Source organism: Rousettus aegyptiacus, unplaced genomic scaffold, assembly GCF_014176215.1.
Source record: "Rousettus aegyptiacus isolate mRouAeg1 unplaced genomic scaffold, mRouAeg1.p scaffold_m13_p_11, whole genome shotgun sequence".
Taxonomy (NCBI): domain Eukaryota; kingdom Metazoa; phylum Chordata; class Mammalia; order Chiroptera; family Pteropodidae; genus Rousettus; species Rousettus aegyptiacus.
Genome location: NW_023416286.1, coordinates 22944440 through 22958310, shown reverse-complemented (window position 1 = coordinate 22958310; position 13871 = coordinate 22944440).

Here is a 13871-nt window from a genome sequence, read left to right as displayed (position 1 = left end):
GTATTTACTGGTAATCTTTGCTATCCATCGGTTTGGATGTATATAACCCCAATCTTGGCCTTTATCGTCATATGGTATTCTCCATGCATGTTTGTGTGTCTTCACATGGTCATTTTTTTTTTAATATAACAAACCAGTCATATTGAATTAGAGGCTCACCCTTCTCTGATATGACCTCATCTTAACTAATAACGTCTGCAATGAACTTATTTCCAAATAAGGTCACTTTCTAAGGTACTGGGGGTTAGGACTTCAACATATCTTTTTTGGGGTGATTCGACCCCCCTAACGAGGGCTAGTTTTTACCCTTAATATCTTTGTTTCTATTAATTAATGCTATAATTTCTCGTCTAAGTATTGTTATGACCACATCTCACAAGATTTGAGATGTGTCTTAGAGAAAACTATGCACAAGGAAGAGTTCTATTATTAACTGGTACTTAAGAGAAACATTTCTTTATAAAACTAAGGAAAAATTTTTACTGATGAAGATTATCAAAGAAATAATAGACAGATAAAAGGATCACATGCAGAAAATATTGCCAAAGGGTAGTGTAAGACTTGGTTGTGAAGGCTAACATAAATAAGAATGAGGATGTTTGATAGGCATTTATAAAAGATTTCTTTAAAAACATCAATCAGTGGTCCAAGTTTATAAAGAGGAGGACTGTAGGGGTTGGAATGAGGTAGTTACAACAGATTTTTGACCCAGCAGTGTTTCCTAGTAGTCTATTTGCATATCTAGCATTGAGTAGTATGAAAAAAGCAAAAATTTTTCAAAATACATTAGGGGCTTGAACAATAGTTTACTCATCTCACTTATGATTTTTGATGGCTATTTTATGGTAACCTAATGGCTCTAAAAATGATAATTTAGACAGGATCATCGTGAATAAATTCCACAGTTTTATGTATATAATCCTACATCTGATTATGCAGAGGGTTTTAAAGTCTCAATAAAACTAATGGCTACATAATATGAGGAAAGTTAAAGCAAACAAAACATCAAATGCAAAATGACGCTGGTATTTATCACATAAAATATAAAAAAATCGTTGTGGTGTTTATATGTACAATTTAATCAAAACTTTAGGAAAACCCAGGAAAGCATTTATGACAACACATTATGTGCTTTAAAATTAACAACTTGAGAATGCTCACTGAAATTCTTTATTATGTATATTTTGGAGAAACATATATAATAGAAAAAGGGTATTTGAAATTGCTATTTGTCTAGAGTATAGATTTCTTTATCAAGACTTTGCCTGTAGATTGGATATTCGTGAACTAGAAAAATGTCATTACTGTATTCCTTTTGTAATTTATCCTGAATCTTTTGAGAAATTCTGTTATAGAATTATTGTAAGAACAAGTGCTACTGCAATGTTTTTATTTGTGCAGCATATACTACAACAAACTGCAGAAATCTGAGCCATTAGGAAACAACACAGGAAATACAAAGGAGAGATGGATTCGTTGTCTTTGTGTATAATGTGATATACCAAGTGAATACTAGAGCAGAAAAGATTATGCTGCTTGAGATCTAAACCAAAATGCACTCTTTCCTGGTTTATGAACTTTTTCTTTATAGCCTATAGTAGGTGAAATTAATTTAACTGTCCATAGCACATACACAGTTTGCAAATAAACAGTTGTTTTGAGGGTGATGTTTTCATTATATGTCACTTAAATAATACCTCACAGTCTCATCTCCTTACCCAGTCTTAACAACCTATTTCTAATTTTGTTTATTCTTTTCTCTCACTGCAGACAATAACCTTCTGATTTATAATATCAACTTATACATATTCAAAACTGCAATTATATTTAGAAGAATCAGATTTCCTCCCCATGATGAATTTTTGGTCTAGCTAAACCTTATTTATCCTGTTTTTTAGTTCTCATATGGCATTTCCTCAAATAAAGCTTTCCTGATTAGCTCCTAATCTAAATCAGGCTTCTTTCTGTTAGTCTCTCTATCCTAATCAATTTTTACTTTCAATATTTGTAATTTTAAGTTCTTTGTGTATTGACTACTTTATTGAATGTCGCTGCAAGGACCATACAGTATAATGAGTTAACATACTGCTGGTGCACAGTAGACTTACAATAAATATTTGTTAAATGAATTAATTATTGGCTTTTTTAGATCCTTTATTTAGAAATAAAGATAATCAAGTTATTAATGCAATGTGCAAAATAGTAACCAGCACATTGTAAGTGCTCTACAACTTTTTAGATTGAAACTTATGCAGGATGAATTTACAGAAGTGAAATTTTTAGAACACAAGTTTTATGCACTTTTTTGTAACTGCAATTAATTAAAAAATTTTTTAGGTATAATTTACATGTAATAAATTCACCTATATAAGTGTACAATTAAATTATTTTCTATAACATTTTTTTAAATTAAAAACAAAAATAAATTTTGAAATGACCATACCCATGGCTATATGCTAACTAAAAAGTATAGGTTATATATTTAGGGTCATTTTGTTTCCTGTTATTTTTTTCCAAGATCCTTACTTCAAAGGTAAAATTTGGAAATGCTGGAGAAAACAAATAGACATAATCTCTATCAGTTTTTCTTCATGCTTCAAATCACATTTCTTAGGGTGAGGGATATTTTTATTGTTTGTTTTAAGGGGCACAGTTGATTGTCCAAATCCTTGTTATAGATTAAGATATATTGAATTACTTAACTAATGTTTTATATTTTATAAAATAATGATGGGCTCAATTGCTATCCTTTTTAGGGTACTTGTCCTAGCCCCAGTGTGGCACCCTGATCATTCTTCCAGAGATTCTGGATCTCATCAAATTTAGATTGCTAGTTTAAGAAGCTGGAAGATATTTTAGACTGGTTGCTTAGTTGGCTAACTAAAACTTGGTTTCAGTAGTATACTGTGAAGAATGGGTTTGAAGAGCCAGAAATCCTTAATTATTGTAAAAGAAGAAACCTAAGATTTAAGTAGATACATATGTAGTAGTAGATTTATTATGTGTGACCTAATCGTTAACACCACCAACTCCCCCTGCTGTTAACTTCTCAGCTCCCTTCCACAAGGTGAGGAGAAATGCCTTAGTGTAAGGAATACCAGCATCCTACTGTGCACCTCATTGGTTGTCCTTTGTCAGCCAGAGATGCAAGGAGGAAATGATCCACTGAAGTAAGATTCTTGATTTCAGTGAGGAAATAGTGGCGCTACAGGCAAGGTAGGTGTAATTGTAACAGGTGACAGGGCAGCAGTTGTGTATCTTTGCTTGAGCCTAACAGGTCATAATATTTCTAGAGTCTGAAAGATGGGAATTTCAGGGACTTCTTTTATTTTTTTAACTGAATAAACTTTAGGTTTGGTGAAAAACAACAACAATAACAGCAACTGACTGAGGTACTACCCTGGGGAGTAGTGAACATTCACTCATCCTCAGCATTTTAATGCTGTATTAGGTAGTACTTTCAAATAATGACAACTATTCAAAAATGATAGGACATACACATAAGATTTGACCTTTGCAGAAGGTATTCAGTCAGAGGTTAGAGACTCTTCCTTATAGGCACTTTGCGAGAATACTTGTAATTCCATTTTATTATAGCTAATTTTTTTAAAAATCAAATTGTAAACTTTTTCTTAAAAAGTAAACTCAATTCATTATTAGAGTTATAGTTTATTCTACTAGTCTTTGAACTGTTATTTATGAAGCACCAAATTCTTCAATGACAATGACTCTTGCTTCTAATTTCTAAAATGAAGGTAAGTGATTCATACTTTATATGTGAACATGCTTAAATTTGGAGATTAATTGGATCAAGTGAAAATTCAACCATTTTATTAGTCTCAGTATGATTTGAAGAAATAAACATTCATAAAAATTATGTCTTCTACACCATCTAGTAGCTTTCACAACTGCCATATTTTTAAAGACATAGGTGAATATATTGTCATAAAAATGGCCTTTTTTTGTAGTAGTGACAAACATGAGGTCATAGAATAAAATATGAAGACTGTTACTTTGGCACTATCTAGGTAAGGAAAAATATAAGAATAAGAAATAATTTCGTTTCTGAAATTGATTTTTAATATTATTTTAAATAATGCAGTATTACTATTAAACATATTATCATTTTTGTATACTAAGTATTGTGACTTATATCAAATAAAACTTTTATTTTGGTTCTATGCATATTAACACTCTTGATAAATATATTTATTTATCATCCAGTAAATATAACCTTAAGGTATATAGATCAACAAGTGTAATATGACATTAAAGAACACAAGTATTTTAGTTATGCATGTAATCTTTTTAAATCATATATGCATTAGTTTTCTATTTCTGCCATAACAAATTACCACAAATTTAGCAGCTTAAGCAACACAATTTATTATCTTAGAGTTCTGTTAATGGAAACCCAACTTAAGTTTCAGTGAGCTAAAATGAAGATGCTGGCAAGGCTGCATCGTTCTTTTCTGGAGATTCTAGAAAAAAGTTCCTCATTTGGGTTGTTGGCAGAATTCAGTTCCTTGTAGTTGTGATTCTTGCTAGGAAAACATTTTCTCAATAAATCCAATTGCTAGAATCTGATACATTTCCTTTTTTACTGTCATTTTTTTAGTAGTTTCAGAACTGCCACCTTTTTGTATATACAAATGTTTCCTGAAAAACTCAGAAAGAACATAGAACTTCTATTTTATTTAATTTTTATATGGCTTCAACACATTTCTATGTTTTTCCTACTCTAGAAAGGCTGTTTCATAAAAGCTGTCCCTCATAAGACATAGAGCCTACTCGAATCATTCTAGAAGATACCCTGGTTCTGAGTTTATTCTATCATTTCCTTGACCATTACTTGTGTTTCATCTACTATAAAGGATTCGGGGAACTTTCTTTCGATTACTTTGATACATCCTCTTCAAGATCTTAGTCTTAATAATTTCATTTGTTTTGTCTAAAAGTCTTCTGTTGAATCGAACCAGCCATTTCATATCACTGTTCTATAATAAGTGAGTTTAAACTCACTAGAGATCTTTTTCAAATTTCTAACAATTTCACTGTGCAGTTTTAGGATACACAGAATTTTACCAAAAGCAGTTTTCTATTTTTGACTTTCATGGGCCCTGTTTCCTTTCGTTTGTATAATCCTTTAACTTTTTTTTTTTTTTATCATGTTCTGGTATAATCTGAGGTCAAGTTTATAAAGCATTTAAGAAGAAAGTACTGTGAAAATTGAATCAATATATGAATATCCATTTAGCAACATTTTTCTCTCATATTTTAGATGCAGTTATTATTATTCATTCGTAAAGTAACATTTATCGAGCACTAAGAATTACACTCTGTTTGGAAAAGAAAAGTAGATGCTATCTTTAACAGACTGAGATTCTCATAGAGATTTCAATTTGTCTATTTTTAAAAAGTTAGACCTCTTAGATAAATGGAGAAAATAGATTATAAAGTTTGAACAAGTTTTGATTAAAATTTACTTTTGCCCATAATGTCTTGATTAACATCTGCATGAAGATTAAAATCTCACTAAAAGGATGATTGACATGCAAAAGTGTTAACTAAAAAATGTGACCTTGACATTGGCAATATGACATTAGAGGCTTGAACTCAGTGAATTCAGTTACAACTGGTTGAATGAAGTAACTAATTAGAATGACTGTTCCAAAACAATATTTTGAATGTGTTTTTATCTAACTTCCATTTATCCAAGAAGATGACTTTGAAATAAAATCACTTCCCAGTAGGAGAAATTGTAAGAAACGGAAACATGCTAATTTTCTTGAACTAATTTTCTTATGCATACAGGGGGCAGTATGCATAAGTGTAGATAACCCTGAGCTTTATTGGACTTCCAATATTAGAGCCTGAAAGGCTATTTCTATTTCTGTTCTTGGCAGACATGACTCATAGATCAAGATCTTCTCTTCTCCTGAGTCAAGACTGAACTTCAAAAATCTCAGGAATTGGCACACTAGAATGCCATCACCTATCAGCAGATTATAGTTGACATAAGAGATGATCTTTTTTTTTGCCATCAATGTGTTAAGGGAATTCTAACAAGGCTTTATTCTCAGTTATGTATTTTAAGCTTTACTATATAAAGTTGGCAAAACAGTATATAAATTTTGAGCAGAATATTGCTGTGATAAATACAATGTCAGTTGCCTTAAACATTTATCAAAGGTACTCCAACCACAGGAAGTCTGCAAACAAAAAATTTTTATGTAACTTCCTTAGTCTTTGAACATGTTGCATTCACATTTTGACAGTCAACTTTGTTTAGCTTTTTAACTCTGACAAAAATGAAGCCTCAAGTGGAGCAAGAGGGAGGAGAAAGCTTTTGTTAAACAAAATATTGACAGATAGTGCTGTCCCCTAAGAAAGAGGGAGAAAAAAAAAAGGACTATGAAGAATAGATTTTTTAAAATAATTTTGTTCATCTGTAAATGGTAAATCACTCAAATTATTGATATAGAAATATCTACATTTTTATTATCTGCCTTGCTGTCTTTTGTGTTTCAGCCCCTTTACTCTAAGTAAATGTTTATATCTTATGAAAAATACAGAATATGGATTATATAACTGTGTAAAATCCTCAAAAGGAACATGTTGTACTGCCAATTTTATAAGGCACTACTAAATTGCTGAGAAAAGAAAATTACGTTTGGATGAGTATAAACTAATGTTGAATGAATAATTATATATACAGCTTTTTATATATTAACTGGAGAACATGTGTAACACATTTCTTAAAGTCAAAACCCTTTAGCTGTGGTTGCATTGAAAAACAAAATCTATTGTACTTATCAAGCTGCTCTGAAGGCTAATAACTAGCTTTATTGGGAACACAGTGGCACATTTATATTCCCACTGCTGAACTGTGGTCACTGAAATGCAGTGAGGGAATCAAAAACAAACACCCTCAAATGGAGCACACCACCAGCCCAGACTCTCAATTATGCTGTTTTTAGATGATTTGTGCTCCCTATTTCTCTTTCCTTAAGCTTTTATATGAGTACCATACTTCCCAAGGGAAGGCAGTATATCAGATTTTTCATATTGGCTAGAACAATGTAGAATTTCATAAAATAGTAGTTTACAAATGTGGTACAAATGAGATTTCTGATTATTTGGGCATTTCAGTCAGTCAGTCTCCCTGTTCCATTCATATGAGATGACTGTGCACTGTTTATGGTATTTGGAGTAGTATTCTTTGCATATTTAAAATAAAATTTATAGTCAACAAAGACACAACCATCTGTCATGCTTATACGATTTGAATTTCTGGGACTAGTCCTTTATAGAACGTGTGCAATAACTTAAAAAGCTGAAAATGTGAGTCATTTCTTATCTGAGATTCACAACCCTTTCTTCTAATTTGAAAGGCACAGACCACATGCTGTTCACATTGGGTCCAATTATACTCTTAATTAAACTTAGTGTTCTGATACAAATATCCACCATAGTTGACCTCAGAATTGTATTAAATTAACTCTTAATTAAGAAAAAAATCTTGCAACAGTAGTTTTTCATCAGTACTAATCTTAATGTACATAGAGTCTATACGGTTTATATTTTGTATGATCTTCTTAAGACTAATTTTTGATCAATTTTGGCCATGTTACTGTTCTTAGTTGATTATTTTTAGCATTACGATTCAGTCTAATAAAATAAATTTAATCAGAAATTGGAAATAAACTACAATCAAATCTATGACGCTCAGCTTTTGTTTCTGGCACTGCTACAGCAGCAGGATTGTTAAGCACAGAATGAATTAACTGTAGGTACAAATAACATTAGGAGATGCTTGATATGATTTAGAGCAGAATTTTCAAAACCGGAATTTAAAACTTAATTAAAAGTAAGAGTTGTCTTGCTCCTTATAGGGTGAGAAATTTCTGCTAAATTTAATTATTAGCCATTTAAAAAAAGCTGAAAGTTTTGGAATCTTTTCCCTGAGAATAATGGAGAGAATTTTATGATGATAATAATGATGGCTATATAATTATATACTATTTATTAAATTATTACCACTTATTATGCTCCATACTATAAACTATATAGATTATTTTTAATTCTCAAAATACACCTATGAAGTAGGTTTTGGGACTATTAAGAAATAAATAGACAAACATTAATTCAGTATGTAGAGGATGCTCTGGGAACTTCAGGTATGAGCAGACTCCAATAAGAATGGATAATCAGAGATGGATAGAGTCTATGAATGGGTAATATTAATGGTAAGAGGAACAGTAATTATATTACAAAGCAAAGGGAATATGTTTTATATTTTAATATTTTCCATTGTATAGTTTCTATAGTTTGCCCAAACTGACTTTTAGAAAATAATATTATGATATCACTCAAAATTAAGCTAAAATTTTATTTTTCCCAATAGAATTTATGTTTTATTTTGAAAAAGAAAGCCTTAAGATTTAATTGTTCCATTGTAGTCATCAAAAAACAGTAAAACAAAAATATGTGAAGGATGGACAAAATGTCTTCTCAACAGTCTGTTATAGCAAAAGGGTATTCATTTCATCCAACTATGTGGAAAGATACTCCAAGTTTCAGACTGACTACTTGTGTCATTTATGCATAGGGATTATTTTGTTATGCAAATTTCTTAATTTTCTAGAGGCTATATATTATGTTTGGCTATTTATCCATTTATTTATTTTTATGCATCAAGTTTATATTGATAATTCATTAAACATCAATGGTTAAGGACCTATCATAATAAACTATAAATAGTTTAAGTCTTGATAAACTAGTAGTAAAATGGAAAAATATCCCTACTCAAAAGTCCAAAACTTAGACTACTAGGTTTAGATAGTATTATAAAGCTGCCACATAGAATTTTTTATTCCAATATTTAAAACCTGACAACAAACAACATGCAATATTTATAATAACAAAATAATAACATTAACATACACACACACATACACACATGCTTACTAAGAAACTTAGTATGCTTAAGAACCATAAGAGTATTTTGGACTAGAGTGACAAGGGTTGAACCCTGTTCCTATCCCCAGGAGCTAAACCAGAGAGTGTCAAAAATTCTAATAATTTTGAGGAATACCTGCAAAGTTAAAACACAAAACATGCCACAGGAAAAAAAAAACTTGGTATGATGAAGATAAATGAAGAATTCAATATGAAAGCCTGCAGGGAAGTAAAGGGAATGCCTACAAATATTCTGAGCTATATAACAACATAAAAGAATTTGAATATAATAACGCAAGAGCTCAAATACAAATTATAAAATTAAAAAAAAAGAAAATGATATCGCAAATCTCAAGAAATAGCTAAAACACCTCAAAACTAATAAAAAAAATTATGGAAACAAGGAATAGAATAGATAGAACAACAGCAAAAAAAAATAAAACACCTGAATATTTGGCATAGAAAAAGGGCTTGAAATAATCAGTGAAAAGGCAAAGTAATTAAAGAACTGGATATTTCTAATCAGTGTAAGAGATTTTAAGACAATATTGCATACACACACACACTGCGCATGCATGTACATGTGTGGACATACATATAATACAGACATAAGTGTACAAAAATTCATTCAAAGAGAACTTAAACTGCAAAAAGAAACACTTCAGACTGTCATTAGTCTTTGTATAGCAACATTCATTGTCAGAAAACAATAGATAAAATTCTACAGTGTTTCACAGGAAAGAAAATGTTGCTAAATAGTATTGTATTATACCTGGCCAAGTGTTCATTTATGGATAGAAGTGACAGGCAGGCTTCCTCAAACATAAAAGAACTTATGTAATATATCATGTACTAATTCATGTTAAGAGAAAACCAACTATATATTAAAGTTTAATTGATGAAATAATTCAATAAATTATATAATATATCCTTATAGAGAACTCAGGAATGGGAGAAACCTTTATCTAGCAGTGATTATCAGTGAGTCTGCTTCAATCTAGAATTTCTATAAGAATCAAAATAAATATACATTTTGTTTATAAAATAAGGAAGTGATCAGAGTAAAAGTGAGAATGATGAGCATTCCAAGGTTTTTAATCTATGAATCAGGTAACATCTAATATAAAAAAAATATGTAGTTAAAAAATAATGAGCAGAGTCCTTTGTTTTAATTATAATTTATTGCTAACTTCAGAGTGGTCTTTTGAAAAAATAATGTGTGATAAAGAAGTTTATATTTGACTTTTAGCAGTATTTTACTGAGGCTTTGATTTTACTCGAGATTTCTTAATTAAATAAATCCAACTTAATATTGTTATTAAAATAACGTAAGTCCTATGATTACATTTTTTAAATTGCCTTATCTTCTGATTGATCAGTCTTTCTACTTGCATATATTGTGTCTGAGTCAGGATCTGGTTGAAAAAGGGTTCTCTTAATTTCTCTTTCCGATACTTTGTTATTGGTGTATAAAAGTACAAACAATTTCTGAATATTAATTTTGTATCCTGCCACTTTACTGAATTCATCTAAACATTCTAAACATTTGGTGGAATCTTTAGGGTCCTCTAGATATAGTACCATATCATCTGCAAATAATAATAGTTTTACTTTTTTCCAATTTGGATGCTTTTTATTTCCATTTTTTTGTCTGATTGCTGTGGGTAGGACTTCTAGTACTATGTTGAATGAAATCTTCCTGATCTTAAGGTAAATGCTTTTTGCTTTCTTCTGTTTCTTCTGATGTTTCTTTTGATGTTAGCTGTGGGTTTGTCATATGTGGCCTTTATTATTTTGAGATATGTTCTCTCTATTCTCACTTTGTCAAGAGTTTTTTTAAATCATAAGTGGAATGACCCAAAAAGTTTTTACACAGTAAAGAGAATGAACAAAATAAAAAGACATCCTAATGAATGGAGAAGATATTTGCCAATAATATATCTGATGAGGGGTTAATATCCAAAATTTATAAAGAACTCATACAACTCAACACCAAAAAAACAAACAGTTCAATTTAAAAATGGGTACCTCTGCCCTGAATAGACATTTTTCCAAAGAGGACATACGGATGGCCAACAGACATATGAAAAGGTGTTCAACATCACTAATCATGAGACAAATGCAACTTGAAACTACAATGAGACATCACTTCACACCTATCAGAATGGCTGTCATCAGTAAATCAAAAAACAACAGGTGTTGGCAAGAAATTGGAGAAAAGGGAAACTACATGCACTGATGGTGGGATTGCAAATTGGTACAACCACTATGAAAAACATTTTGGAGTTTCCTCAAAAAATTAAAGGTAGAACTACCTTATGACCCAGCAATTCCACTTCTGGATATTTATCCAAAGAAATCCAAAACATTAATTTAAAAACTTATATGCACCCCTATGTTCACTGCAGTGTTATATACAATGGCCAAGATATGGAAGCAACCTAAGTGCTCATCAATAAGCAATTGGATAAAGGACATATGGTACATATGTACAATGGACTATTAGTCATAAAAAAGAAAAAATGAAATCTTACCATTTGTGGCAACATAGATGGACCTGAAGGATATTATGCTAAGTGAAATAAATCATACAGAGACAAATAGCATATGATCTCACTTATATGTGTCATCTAAAGAACAAAACAAACAGAAACAGGCTCATAGATATGAAGAACAAACTGATGGTTACCAAATGGGAGGGAAGTTGGGTGGCTGAATGAAAAAGGCAAAGGGATGAAGAAGTACAAATTGGTAGTTACAAAATAGTCATGGGGATGTAAAGGACAACATATGGAGTATAGTCAATAATAACATAATAACTATGTATCATGCCAGGTGGGTACAAGACTTATCAGAGGTATCCACTTCATAAATTATATAAATGTCTAATCACCATGCTGTATACCTGAAACTAATATAAAATAATATTGAATGTCAACTATAATTGAAAAATAAATAATAATTTTTAAAAAGCAAAAGGTTTTGCCTGGTAGCCCAGTGGAAGAACAGTGGGGACTAACTGAAATGATATTTGAAGTGCTGAAAGGCAACTAAGGGCCAGTAAGAGAAGCTATGGGCTGGCAATACCAAGAAACCAGTATCACCCTAAGGCTAGAATTGATAGAAGTGATGGTAACTTTGTCTCAAAGCTAAGGGTTGCCAGATTGGAGAGGGATTGCTGAATGTATGTGAAAAGCTGTGTGGTAGTAACCAGAACTACAGATGAAGGGGCTGCCTGGAGTGAGGTGGAGTTATGGAGAGAGACAGCTGCAGAGAGAAACAGCTCAAAGCAGATAAAAAAGAAAACTATCTTAGCTTCTGCTTTTCAGGTTTTAGAAGCCTATAAATTCCTCGTAATAGCAAAACCTAGCCAGAATTTAGTGATCAAGGATGGCTGGAACATGCAGAGAAAGAGAAGGGAATAGACCTGAGAATAAATATGTAAGTGGCTGGTATATCTGTACAGAAAGATTGTGGGTTGATAGTTCTTTTGCTTTAAAATGGTTATTTTTAAATGTTGGATTTTGGATGATTTTGATTTTTTTATTATTTTTACTGTAGGTAAGTTAGAAAAAACTTTCAAATGCTAATTCTTGAACTCAGTATTTGAACTTAGATTGAGAAATGAGGAAATAAATATTTAAAGAGAGTGAACCACAGTGAAAAAAAAGGGTTAGAATATTTGGAGAGGAATAATGCATTCGATATTGCTACCACAGTTTACAAAGAATAATGGTCAGGAAAGCATAATAAGATAGTGAGGTAAATATGGTAAGGGACTTTTATGCAAAGAAGTGTGAGTTTTTCAATTTATATTAGACCATTCACAAAAGTTTGTAAGTTAGAAATCACAGATGTGTTTTAGATCTAGGGCTCTAATAGCTAAATAATATAGTGGAGGAAAAAGAGGTTTCAGAAAATATTGCCAAAGTCCACATCAAAGATAAAGAATAGATTACAGTGTGTTTACATCACAAATATGAGTTAGTAATAATGCTTTAAACTTGTTATTATATTTCATAGGTGATCAACTTAGTCTTAAAAAATATGTTTTATACTATCTTTGGGTTAATACTCTCCCTACTTCATCTAACAGGGATGTCATTGGAATATAAACTAAAGAAAAATTTTGGAAATTTGATAGCTCATTATAATTGACAAAAATCTCATATATAAATTGTTGAATAAATTAACCCTAGGTCTAAAATTAATTAGCCTATGATTCTCTGTTAACGCTACACAATTTAACAATTAAATTTTCAAGTATCGTTTTATGCCTAGAGTGTACCTTTAATAATAGGCACTGAAGAGGATATATAAGTGAAATATAATATATTTACCTTAATAAATTTACAAGTTAAATGAAAGGCATAATATGCATTCAGTATTAGATTCAGTTATAATGTCAGATTATATAGAATGAAGGGAAAATTAGGTAGTTGGACACAGGTGTCATAAAAGTTTAAATAATTGGGAAACCAATATGAAATGGAATATTTAAAGAAAACTTCATAAAGTAAAGGAATATAAAAATCTTCCTAAAGTTTTATGTCATTTCATTTGTTTCATTTGTCCTAAATGACTGCTTTAAGTATTTCTGCAGCCTGTCGATATGGAATTATTTTTCTTACAAATGAAATGCTTGAGTTAGATTTTCTTTAGTTCACAAAAATCAGAAATAATTATGATCAAAATGTAATTTGTTTTTTGGACTACATCCTTTCATTTTTTTTTCAAAGAAAATATATTCATTTTCACATTGAAGCACTGATGTCCAAATTTAGTTTTAATAAAACTATCAGGTATGCATATTCCTTGAAATATTTCAAAGCCATCGAAACTATTAATGAAATACCATATCAGTGCTATGGCAGATAATGCTTTGTTTTTCAAAGAAACTCTTTAGCATA